The sequence below is a fragment of the Grammomys surdaster genome, unplaced genomic scaffold (assembly GCF_004785775.1).
Source record: "Grammomys surdaster isolate TR1022 unplaced genomic scaffold, NIH_TR_1.0 312, whole genome shotgun sequence".
NCBI lineage: Eukaryota > Metazoa > Chordata > Mammalia > Rodentia > Muridae > Grammomys > Grammomys surdaster.
In genome coordinates this window covers 301975-314163 of record NW_021604731.1, presented here as the reverse complement: position 1 = coordinate 314163, position 12189 = coordinate 301975, and the positions used below count along the sequence as shown (strand labels likewise).

At 40.0% G+C, this 12189-nt stretch overlaps 1 protein-coding gene across 1 annotated transcript in view; it reads left to right on the top strand.

The window, feature by feature from the left end:
* Positions 1 to 12189, top strand: part of Lancl3 (LanC like 3) — a 103119-nt gene that overhangs the window by 1239 nt on the left and 89691 nt on the right. The gene's annotated exons all lie outside the window — the stretch shown is intronic.

The window sequence follows — 12189 nt, the reverse complement described above, 5'->3', positions numbered from 1 at the left end:
GTCTCTCTCTCTGTCTCTCTCTCTCTCTGTCTCTCTCTCTCTGTCTCTCTCTCTCTGTCTCTCTCTGTCTCTCTCTCTCTGTCTCTCTCTCTCTGTCTCTCTCTCTCTGTCTCTCTCTGTCTCTGTCTCTCTGTCTCCCTCTGTGTGTCTCTCTGTCTCCGTGTTTCTCTCTGTGTCTGTCTCTCTGTGTCTCTATCTCCCTCCTTCCCTCCTTGCCTCCCTCTCTCCCTCCTTCCTTTTCTCCCTCCCTCCCTCTTTTGTTGGATTACCTGGCTTTGTGCCTTACTCCTGTTTTTTTAGCAGTGAAGTTTGTGGCATCACTCCAGATCCCTCTTTGCCCCATAGCTTTTTAGGGGTTGACCTTGTGGCCTTAAAAGTGAGTGTTTAAAAAACAAAGGGGGATGGGGGAGTTATTTCTTTCTGTTGAACTGTGCTAGCGAGAATGCCCTTGAACATTAGTCTTTAAAAAGTAATGAAACTTTACGGAGTGATGTGCAGGAAAGTTGCTTTTGGACTCCTGGGCCTGTAACCAATAGTAAGCTGGTCTGATGTGTATACTGTATTATTTACTATTGAATTCGCCCTGTGACTCATAATACATGTCTATATGCTATGAGTATGGTCTTTTAAAATAACTAAGTGTAGACAGAAATATACTCAGTTTGATCAAATGCTTTTTTTTTAAATCTATCAAAATCAGCACTTAGGATGACCCTTTGGTCACAGCATTTGTGACCAGGCAGCTTTGGATGAATAGCTTTTTCAGGGGTTTCTTGAAGACAGGTCATATTCTCTCTCTCTCTCTCTCTCTCTCTCTCTCTCTCTCTCTCTCTCTCAGACACACACACAAACACACACGCACACACACATTTTTTTTTCTGAATTGCCTTTGATAGGATGTCGATATTAGAAGAAAACTGTGCCAATTCCTGTGGTGTTGAGGGAATGAAAATATAAATAAAACTATGAAGCATCACAATAACTAGAATTGAAAGGGAGGCATTTTCATTCATAATCTACTGGAACAATGTACTGTTCTTGGGAAGAAGTGACACATTTAACTTGGCTTGATATGGTGAGAAAGACATTTGAAGGAAAAAGGAAAGGCATATGAAGCACCTTAATTGTATAATTAGCTGAGATAACCAGTGCACAGGTTAGACTTGATTTTTTTTTTTTAATTTACAGCAGGTGAAGTTGATTCAAGTGAAGAAAAAAAATTGCTAAAGGATGCATTAAGCTAGCAGGGCAGCAAAGGGCCATGTGACAAAGTTGTCTTGAAATAGTTTGCTCTGCTTCTGAGTCATTGTTATCTGCTAGCTGTTTCCCAAGGGCCCTTCCAGTTGTATATAATCATTTAGAAGGCCACCGAGAGATTTACATATCATTTGCATTACATTTGCATCCGCTTCCCAAACCTTGCAGTCCGATGGTAGGCAATTAAAAAACAAAACAGAACAAAACAAACAACAACAACAACAACAAAAAACCCTCTCCATTTCCCCTCAGTTGCTTTCCTTAAACCTGTTTCTTTTCTTGCCCATGCCTTCTAGTCTTTTCTCCATAATAGAATGGCAGAGTGGAAAGTCAACCAAAAGATCAGGATGACTCTGCACAGAATTTGATGGTCCAAAACCAGTCTAGAAGTAGCCGGGCACCACAAAAACATTTAAGATCTTTCTTCTGCCCTCCTGTCGAACGATATCTTTTCGTTGTAATCAAATTGAGGTTCTCTGGCTGCTCCCAGGAGATGGAGCAAGAGAACATGCTCCTAAGATTTGAAAGGAACAGCTTTTAATTTGTTAGATGCCTTACTACTAGTGCTGGCCTCAGTTTCAACAATCCAAGAAATTCAGGCTTGGAAGGTGTAGGGCAGGGACTGGCACATCTTCTCTCCCTAAGTCTTGGCCAGCAAACAGCTTTTCTCTCAGTAGATGATCCATGAACCTTGATTAAATTGAATTTCCAACTCGTGTGTCACTTTTCTATAAATAATCTGTCATTGTGTCTCAGCATCTTTTTTATTTCACTCAATGTCATTTACATTCACCTTCCTCTGTCATTTCCCATAGTTATCACCCTAGTTTAGATCCTTCTCACATTATTTGACACATCTGTGCCACGCAATAAGTAATGGAATGAATGAATCACTCTGAGCCAGGGTGGTTTTTTTTTTCTTTCCCACTAAGCCACTTACTCATCCACCTTTGTAAAAAGCTAGCTTCTTAAAGACACTTTTCATTACGTCATTTTCCTGCTCAGCATCCTTTAGGGGCTCCCTGTTGCCTTCTCTCCAGTGGCTTCCCATTGCATACTTAAAACTGTGACACTTAAAATGGCCGAGAAAGCCTCACATGGCCAGGTCCACTTTGCTTCTTCCTCAATGTTCAGGAGCCGTACTGGCCTTCTGTTGTTTTAGACATTGTCTTGTCTCGGGGTTTTTGTACTCTCTGTTCTCCCTGCCTGGAACACTTCCTCCAGATATTTTTATAGCTGGCTTCATGACCTTGGATAGGCCTTTATCTCCTTACTGAGGCATTTCCTGCCAGCCCTATTTAGAATTGCCCTCCTTCCCTTATTGATTTTGCTCAGTCTGTTTATTTATGTCTTCACTAATTAGACGATAAATTCCATAGCATGGGCATATTTTTCTCTTGCTGTAGCATCAACATTAACATAGTGGCCTGCACGTATATACACAACTTTTCTTCTAGATTGTTGCACATTTTTGTCTGTGAACTACATGGCTTGCATTGCCAACTTCCCTTTAAAATGGCATCTTGTTGATCAATATTTTTCCTTATGCCAGTATTTCCCATGCTGTTTTTAAAGAAAGCATTTCTTACTTCTGGATGCTCAGTAAATATGTCTTGAATGAATGAATGAATTGAATAAATTATAGGTTTTTACAAATTTATCTTCAAAAAAAAATGTATTATGTGTGAGAATCACCTGAAGATCTTGTCAGCAAAATACAGGAAATTTGTCACAAATATTATATAGTAAAATATAGGGAAAAATTCTGATTCAGCCTTGGAATACAGTCTGAGAGTTGGCATATCTAACAAGTCCCCAGGTGGAACTGATGTGGCTGATTCATAGATCACAATTTAGATTATAATATGATTCTGTTCGGGTTTGGCTATCTCTCCAGCCATGTCTATTTATTCATGCTGTAACACTTCGTTGTATGGAGCTTGGTGTATTGATTTATGGGACTGTAATTTAGAATGTTCATTACAATCTAATACTGTGCTTTTGTTATAAAGTCTCAGAGAGGAATCTGTCTCAGGAGGTGGAAACAAATAGTTGTATTCTTTCTCACAATTGATAGAATCAATGTAGTTTTTGAAACATGTCTTGTGACTGATCATTTCTCGCTTTCTGTTGGCTACTAGAAAGTATAAGGCCCGAATTATGGATCATATGCCCTAGAATACAATTTCTCTATATATATTTCCATACATTGGCACTTACCTCTAGGTTTATCTGATTGGCCCCATTCTTAGGTTACTCTTTTACGTTTCAGTTGAAAGTTTCCATTTGTATTGATTTAATTGAGAAACATTTAAAATGTGTCACATGCAAAGAGACACCCACTGAATTACTGCATCTACATGACATGTTCCAGTGAATTCAGCCCTCCTAGAAACACTTAAGGAAAGTGGGTTTGAAGTGTGTCAGGCACATAACCTCACACAGTGGGTCACTGAAGTCTCAAGAACCCATGCCATAGATACTTTCAGTCAGCCTGTTCTGCCTTCTGTTGATTGGTGGAGAATAAGGAGGGACTGGTAGAGGGATTAAAATAGCATTGTCACTTGATGATCCTGGACACATAACTTCAAGTGTATGAGCCTTGGCTTCCACAGTTACAATCGGATTAATAAATCTTAAAAGATCAAATAAGCCAAACCTTACAAAAAACAATTCTTCGTTGAACTTTTCTGCATTTTATTTGTCCATTCAATGAGTCTCAGGTTTTTCTGTCATTATACCAAGCACCGTGGTAGATTCTGGGATTTTCACAATGAGCAAAAACAACAAACTGACTTGATTTTTAGAAATGATCTGAAGGAAGTAGCTAGGAAGAATGGGAGAGGAATGCTCAGGTTCGAGATGGCAGAGCTGCTGTTTGGGAATGGATGGCAGGAAGGTTCCTATGTGAAGGCATAGCATGTCTCAAAACTGGAGCATAAAAATCAAGTGGCTGTCCTAAGAGCAACCATTCTGGCAGAGGGACCAGCCAGGACCAAACCATCCAGGTTTAGGGGTCTCAAAGAAACAAGAGTAGGAGATGAGGAAGTTCAAAGTTTTGGGAGGCTCCCAACTGGAAGGAAATTAAAATCAGATCCCTTGGGGCCAAGTAAGTCCAAGTTAGGAGCTTGCGTTTGTTTCGTGTTTAAACAAGGGAGCATATTGATTTTATTTACCTTTTGAAAAAAAAATCACTGAGGTTTTCTATGTTGAATAGATTGTCAGTATTAAGAATGATAAGGGGATAGGGAGGGTTTAGTGCCTGGTAGAAGTAGAAGTATGTGTGATTAGCATGTGAGAAGCCCTGAATTTGATCTGTAGTGTGAATGTGTGTATGTGCACAAGCACATGCGCACACGCTCGCACACATGCACGCCTGCAAGAGGTGTTTATATGACTCTTTTAAAATCCTTTTTGCACCAAGAACTCCTTTGTCAGTCTTGTGAGCTTTCAAGACTTCTCATGATAGCATTTACAAATTAAAACTTAGAGCTATAAAAACCCCAAATAAATAAACAAACAAAAGAAAAGAAAACCCCAAAGCATTGTATTTAATTCAAAGATCAAAACATTAGCAAAATGTAATTAACACATTATGGTTTTTACAATGAATCTTATAATTATGGTATTTTTGAAATAGGAGTGAGTGATGTCTTCAAGAACTTCAGTATGATACACACATATCTGTGACTTCTGTAGATGACAGTTACAGTATTACTGGTGATTGTAGCCTGCATTTTTAAAAAATTATTTTTTTTGAGTCAGAGTCTCTATAGGCCTGGATGACCTAGAACTTGTTATGTATATGAAGCTGGCCTTGACTTCCAGAGATATGTCTGCCTCTGTTTCAAGTGTTGAGATTAAAGGTATGCATCCCGATACTGGGACAACATTTGGTTTTGGGTTTTATTTTGTTGGTGGTTCTTTTGAAGCTGGGCCTTGCTGGCCTTTAACTCACTGAGTAGCCTAGGCTGGCTTGAAACTCATAGCACTTTTCCTGCCTCAGCCTCCCAAGTGCCGGCAATTGCAGGCATAAGCCGTCATACTCAGCTTATGTTTGTAGTAAAAGGAAATGCTCAGTGAATTAGTGAACAGATGTGATTTCCTTTTTCCCAGCCAAAGGGACTGTTTTGGAAGTTGCTGTGATAGACTAGATAAAATGCTTGTCACATAGTAGCTGTTTAATAAAAGTAATGTTAGCCCTTTCTGCTCCTACTAAACGGATAATCCAGTGTAATTCTGAATGTCACGTAGAAAATCATATTCCCTACAAGATTTGGTCTTCCTGCTGTGATTTAAAAATTGCAAAGATCTCAATTGGATCCTCAGCATATTCATAAAGCAACTTCTTGTGAACAGCTGGGATGTGCTGAAGAAGCAGAGGAGTGAGGATCATGAAGCTGAGGCCAGATTGGGCCTTTGAAATCTCCACCCCCACCTCCAGCGACATACCTCCTCTAACAAGGCCATACCCGCTTATCCTTCATAAACAGTTCTACTAACTGGGGACCAAGACTTCAAACAAATGAGCCTATGGTTGTCATCGTCATTCACACTATCACATCTGGATGCTTTTAATAACAGAATGACCACGAAATTGATTGAATTCATGTGTGGTGGTACACAGCCATAGTCTTAGCACACAGCTGAAGCAGGAGACTCACTTGATCCCAGGAATTGGAGGCCAGCTTATGTAGCACAGTGAGACTCCTATCTTAAAAAGGAGGGAAAATCGTATACTTACAAGAAACACTAAGTTAACTAATGAGGTCATATTTGCATATTTATATTATTATATATAGTAAAAATAGTAATTAAGGGAAATGTGGTTGGACTAAGGAGAACCTTCGTGAACTCATTTAATGGAAAAGTGTAGTGCCTAAGCCATTTGAGCTAGTTTAGGCCAAGAGATTTAAGAGAACACACACCCTCCCTAGATATTTCCCACTTTGTAGTCAAGGTGGGCTGTGCCCATTCTAAACACCATGCTCTTGTATAACTTAGTAGAGGCTTGGGTGGGGGAGTGTCTGTGGTTTGCCCGGCTCCTTTTATTTTTTTTTTTAAATCATGGAGAATGTTCTATACAGAAGACTTTCCTTTCTGACTCATTGGCCATCACTTGGTCCCCGGCCAGTTCTAGATTTAGGGAAGACAGAGAGGGCTAATTGTCTTTCATTTCTAACCTTTAAAATTGGACAGAGTTTCTGACAAGAAAGGAGAGAGAATGAAGTAGCTTTTGGCAGGTTACCAGATGGTCTGCCCTTTGGCTTCCCTTGGCATGATCTGTCTGTGACTTCTCACCTTTACCCACTCACGTTTCCTGTTGGAGTTTCCCTTCCCTTGCCGGGTCACCTCTATGTGCCATGGCAAATGCAGAGTGCTTTAATTTGGCTGTTGGTTAGCTATTAATCAAGCATAAGCTATAATATTAACTTAATTAAAATCTGTGCTAGTACATATTGGGAATGTATTCTGTAGCAGAAAAACATTCCCTCCCTCCCTTCCTCCCTCCCTCCCTCCCTCCCTCCCTCCCTCCCTGCCTTCCTTTCTTCCTTCCTTTCTCTCTCTGTCTTCTTCAGGTTACATGTAAAGGTTTATGATTATTATTTTTAAATTTAAAATAGATTCTAGTCTCATACAATCCATCTCAACCACTTTCCCCTCCCTCCACTCCTTCCACTTTCCTTCTCTCCCAGATCCACTGCCCCTCCATTTCCCTTCAGAAAAGAGCAGACCTCTCCAAGAGACAGCAGTCAAACAGGACAGAACACAACACAGTAAGACAAACCAAAAGCTCTCATATTGAGACCAGGAGCCAGAGACTGGATAGCCCAGGGACCTAGGACCAAACACGCCTGGCAAACAAAGAAAAAAATCAGTGAAATAATTCTTAATTGTATTCTGCTATACTCATATGTCACTGCCTTGTCAGGTTGTCATCAGAGAGGCTTCCTCGGCAGCAGATGGGAGCGGGCCAAGAGAGCCACAGCCAGATGTTATGTGGAAAGACCCTAAATTGAAGATCTCCATCCGGCCCCTATTTTCTTAATCATTATTATTGTGATACTGATATGGCAAAAGCTCAATGAGATAATATAAAATGAGGTTTCTGAGAACTAATAATTGTTAAAAATTTACTTTTTTATTTTAATAACATTGTATTTCGTAAGTGTGTTTTCTTCACTTGCACAGAAAATATTTGAAAGATTTGTTTCATTTCCAAGTGCATGTGTGTATGTGAGTGTATGCATGTGTGTGTGTGTGTGTGTGTGTGTGTGTGAGTGTATGCATGTGTGTGTGGTGAGTGTATGCATATGCATGTGTGTGTGTGTGTGCCATAGGAGGACATAGAGGTTAGATAGATACTCCTTGACCTGCAGCTGTCAGCAGTTGTGAACTGCTTGATCTGGGTGCTGGGAATGGAACTCAGGCCCCAGAAAAAAGTACTTCCAGCCATCTCCTCATTCTACAAATGATCATATTATATATGTCCTCTATAGCTTGTTTCTTTCGTGTAAGATACTTTTGACATATTTGTTAATCTTATTTTTTTTTATTTTTTTATTGGATGATTTATTTACATTTCCTATGTTGTCCCCTTACCCCATCCCCCACCACCCCCTTGGAACCCCCAATCCCCTCGCCCCTCCTCCTTCTTCTCTGTGGATGTAACCTCTATCTACACCCCCCCACTCCCACCTCCCCACCCTCAAAATTCCCACCCCCTGGGGCATCCAGCCTTCATGAGGTCAAGGTTCTCTTCTTCCACCTATGCCCAGCAGGGCCCTCCACTTTTACATATTCAGCTGAAGCCCTGGATCCCCCCCTAAGTGCTCCCAGGCTGGTGGTTTAGACCCTGGGAGCTGTGGTTGGTTGGTATTGTTGCTCTCCTCATGGTGCCACAAACCCTTTCAGCTCCTTCAGTCTTCACTCTAACTCCTCTATTGAGAACCCATGATCAGTTCAATGGCTAGTTGTGAGCATCTGCCTCTGAATATGTCTGACTCTTGAAGGCCTCTGAGGAGATATCCATATCAGGCTCTTATCAGCATGCACTTCCTGTCTTCCACATCAGCATCTACCTTTGGTGATTGCACATGGGATAGATACTCAGGTGGGGTGGTCTTGAGACGGCCCCTCCTTCAGTTTCTGTCCCTCACTTTGTCTCCATATTTGCTCCCTTGAGTATTTTGTTGCTCCTTCTAAGAAGGACCGAATCACCCTCACTTGGTCTTCCTTCTTTATGGGCTTCATGTGGCCTGTGAGTTGCATCTTGGGCATTTCAAGGTTCTAGGCTAATATCCAATAATCAGTGAGTGAATACCATGTGTGTTCTTTTGTGATTGGCTTACCTCACTCAGGATGATAATTTCTAGTTCCATCCATTTACCTAGGAACCTCTCGAATTCATTGTTTTTAATAGCTGAGTAATACTCCATTGTGTAAATATACCACATTTTTTGAATCCATTCCTCAGTTGAAGGACATCTGGGTTCTTTCCAGCTCCTGGCTATTATAAATAAGGCTGCTATGAACATAGTTGAGCATATGTCCTTGTTATATGTTCGAGCATCTTCTGGGTATATGCCTAGGAGTGGTATAGCTGGATCCTCGGGTAATGCTATGTCCAATTTTCTGAGGAACCGCCAGACTGATTTCCAAAGTGGTTGCACCATCTTGCAGTCCCACCAACAATGGAGGAGTGTTCCTCTTTCTCCACACCCTCGCCAGCATCTACTATCACCTGAGTTTTTAATCTTAGCCATTCTGACTGGTGTGAGATGGAATCTCAGGGTTGTTTTGATTTGCATTTCCCTGACGACTAAGGATGCTGAACATTTCTTTAGATGCTTCTCGGCCATTCGAGTTTCTTCCGTTGAAAATTCTTTGTTAAGCTCTATACCCCATTTTTTAATAGGGTAATTTGGTTGTCTGGAGTCTAATTTCTTGAGTTCTTTGTATATATTGGATATTAGCCCTCTATCAGATGAAGGATTGGTAAAGATCTTTTCCCAATTTGTTGGTTGTCGTTTTGTCCTATTGACAGTGTCCTTTGCCTTACAGAAACTTTGCAATTTTATGAAGTCCCATTTGTCAATTCTCGATCTTAGAGCATATGCCATTGGAGTTCTGTTCAGGAACTTTTCCCCTGTGCCCAAGTATTTGAGGCTTTTCCCCACCTTCTCTTCTATTAGTTTCAGTGTATCTGGTTTTATGTGGAGGTCCTTTATCCACATAGACTTGAGCTTTGTACAAGGGGATAAGAATGGATCAATTTTCATTCTTCTACATGTTGTCTTCCAGTTGAACCAGCACCATTTGTTGAAAATGCTGTCCTTTTTCCACTGGACAGTTTTAGCTCCTTTGTCAAAGATCAAGTGACCATAGGAGTGTGGGTTCATTTCTGGGTCTTCAATTCTATTCCATTGATCTTCCTGCCTGTCTCTGTACCAATACCAGGTAGTTTTTTATCACTATTGCTCTGTAGTACAGCTTGAGGTCAGGGATGGTAATTCCTCCAGAAGTTCTTTTATTGTTGAGAATAGTTTTCGCTATCCTGGGTTTTTTGTTATTCCATATGAATTTGAGAATTTCCTTTTCTAACTCTGTGAAGAATTGAGTTGGGATTTTAATGGGGATTGCATTGAATCTGTAGATTGCTTTTGGCAAGATGGCCATTTTTATTATATTAATCCTGCCAATCCATGAGCATGGGAGATCTTTCCATCTTCTGAGATCTTCTTCAATTTCTTTCTTCAGAGACTTGAAGTTCTTGTCATACAGGTCTTTCACTTGCTTGGTTAGATTCACACCAAGGTATTTTATATTATTTGCAACTATTGTGAAGGGTGTCATTTCCCTAATTTCTTTTTCAGTCTGTTTATCTTTCATGTAGAGGAAGGCTACTGATTTGTTTGAGTTGATTTTATAACCAGCCACTTTGCTGAAGTTGTTTATCAGGTTTAGGAGTTCTCTGGTGGAAGTTTGGGGGTCACTTAAGTATACTATCATATCATCTGCAAATAGCGATATTTTGACTTCTTCCTTTCCTATTTGTATCCCTTTGACTTCTTTTTGCTGTCTAATTGCTCTGGCTAAGACTTCCAGTACTATATTGAATAGGTAGGGGGAGAGTGGGCAACCTTGTCTAGTCCCTGATCTTAGTGGGATTGCTTCAAGTTTCTCTCCATTTAGCTTGATGTTGGCTACTGGTTTGCTGTAAATTGCTTTTACTATGTTTAGGTAGGGGCCTTGAATTCCTGATCTTTCCAAGACTTTTATCATGAAGGGATGTTGAATTTTGTCAAATGCTTTCTCAGCATCTAGTGAGATGATCATGTGGTTTTTTTCTTTAAGTTTGTTTATATAGTGGATTACATTGATGGATTTCCGAATATTGAACCATCCCTGCATTCCTGGGATAAAACCTACTTGATCATGATGGATGATTGTTTTGATGTGGTCTTGGATTCGGTTTGCTAGAATTTTATTGAGTATTTTTGCATCGATGTTCATAAGGGAGATTGGTCTGAAGTTCTCTTTCTTTGTCGGGTCCTTGTGGGGTTTGGGTATGAGTGTAATTGTAGCTTCATAGAACGAATTGGGTAGTGTTCCTTCTGTCTCTATTTTGTGGAATAGTTTGAAGAGAATTGGTATTAGGTCTTCCTTGAAGGTCTGATAGAATTCAGCACTAAAACCATCTGGTCCTGGGCTTTTTTTAGTGGGGAGGCTTTTGATGACTGCTGCTATTTCCTGAGGGGTTATGGGACTATTTAGATGGTTTATCTGCTCCTGGTTTAACTTCGGTACCTGGTATCTGTCTAGGAAATTGTCCATTTCATCCAGGTTTTCCAGTTTTGTTGAGTATAGGCCTTTGTAGTAGGATCTGATGATTTTTTGAATTTCTTCAGTTTCTGTTGTTATGTCTCCCTTTTCAGTTCTGATTTTATTAATTTGGATACTGTCTCTGTGCCCTCTGGTTAATCTGGCTAAGGGTTTATCTATCTTGTTGATTTTCTCAAAGAACCAACTCCTGGTTTTATTGATATTTTGTATTGTTCTTTCTGTTTCTATTTGGTTGATTTCAGCCCTGAGTTTGATTATTTCCTGCCTTCTACTCCTCCTGGGTGTATTTGCTTCTTTTTGTTCTAGAGCTTTTAGTTGTGCAGTCAACTTGTTAGTGTGTGCTCTTTCCAGTTTCTTTTTGTAGGCACTTAGAGCTATGAGCTTTCCTCTTAGCACTGCCTTCATGGAGTCCCACAAGTTTTGGTATGATGTGTCCTCATTTTCATTGAATTCTAAAAAGTCTTTTATTTCTTTCTTTATTTCTTCCTTGACCAAGTCATCATTGAGTAGAGAGTTGTTCAGTTTCCATGTGTACGTGGGTTTTCCATTGTTTTTGTCATTATTAAAGACCAGTCTTAGTCCGTGGTGATCTGATAAGATGCAAGGGATTATTTCAATCTTTTTGTATCTGTAGAGGCTTGTTTTGTGACCAATTATATGGTCTATTTTGGAGAAGGTGCCATGAGGTGCTGAGAAAAAGGTATATTCTTTTGTTTTAGGATGAAATGTTCTATAGATGTCTGTTAAGTCCATTTGGTTCATAACTTCTGTTAATTTCAAAGTGTCTCTGTTTAGTTTCTGTTTCCATGATCTGTCCATTGCTGAGAGTGGGGTGTTGAAATCCCCCACTATTATTGTGTGAGGTGTAATGTGTGTTTTGAGCTTTAGTAAAGTTTCTTTTATGTATGTAGGTGCCCTTGCATTTGGAGCATAGATGTTCAGAATTGAGAGTTCACCTTGGTAGATTTTTCCTTTGATGAGTATGAAGTGTCCTTCCTTATCTTTTTTGATTAATTTTGGATGAAAGTCGATTTTATTTGATATTAGAATGGCTACTCCAGCTTGTTTCTTGGGACCATTGGCTTG